Source organism: Chrysochloris asiatica, unplaced genomic scaffold (assembly GCF_000296735.1).
Source record: "Chrysochloris asiatica unplaced genomic scaffold, ChrAsi1.0 scaffold00279, whole genome shotgun sequence".
NCBI classification, from domain to species: domain Eukaryota; kingdom Metazoa; phylum Chordata; class Mammalia; order Afrosoricida; family Chrysochloridae; genus Chrysochloris; species Chrysochloris asiatica.
Genome location: NW_006408797.1, coordinates 2,732,699 through 2,733,556, shown reverse-complemented (window position 1 = coordinate 2,733,556; position 858 = coordinate 2,732,699).

Genomic DNA, 858 nt, shown 5'->3' with positions numbered 1-858 from the left:
AGTAAAACTTTACTGTCATGAGATATCAATGATATTGTCTGATAACTTCCACATTCCATTGTGTCACCTCTTAGGAATGGGTACAAGTTTGAATCTGTTCAAGTCAGTTGGCCAGGTAGTTTTCTTCTGAAGTTCTTGGAAGACGGTGTTTCCATGGTCAATTACCATAACATAGTCCACCAAGACAATGCTCTACTTCTACTTTGGTGAGTAGAAACTGGGACTTTAAAAGTTCATGAATGACCATTTAAGGTGCAACTATTAGTCTCTCCATGTGTAGAAAAAAGAAGAGTGATGAAAACTGAAGATGCTTGGAATCAAATTGTCCAATGAACTAATGGGACATGTGAACATCAGTCACCATGATTCTGAGGTCACAAGAATTGAGGTAGATGATGCATAACTACCACTACTAGTAACTCTGTAGGTATCAAATTAGAAGGTCCTAGATAGATTGGACGAAAATGTGGAACAAAACTTGAAATTATAAAAAAGAAAAATTAGGTTAGAAAGAGACTAGAGGAACTCAAGACTATGATCTTTGGGTATCTTCAGATCTGGAACAGAACTCACCTTCGTGGCCCAATTTTCAGCCAAGCAGTAGAGAGGGTATGAGGTGTCAACAATACTGGTAAGGTATGCTCATCATGGAATGATCAACCATTCAAGAGCATAAGGGCAACATTTACCTAAGAACAAAGTTTAGAAGGGTTTGGAAGGAGGGTGGAATAAGAACCAAAGGGAGGAAGTAGGTTTAACCATTGTTACATGGATGGGATAGTAATCTTTTAGATGAAACAAAGTATGTGATTTGTTCAATGTAAAACAGATTATATTCTCTGTAAATTTTCACTCAAT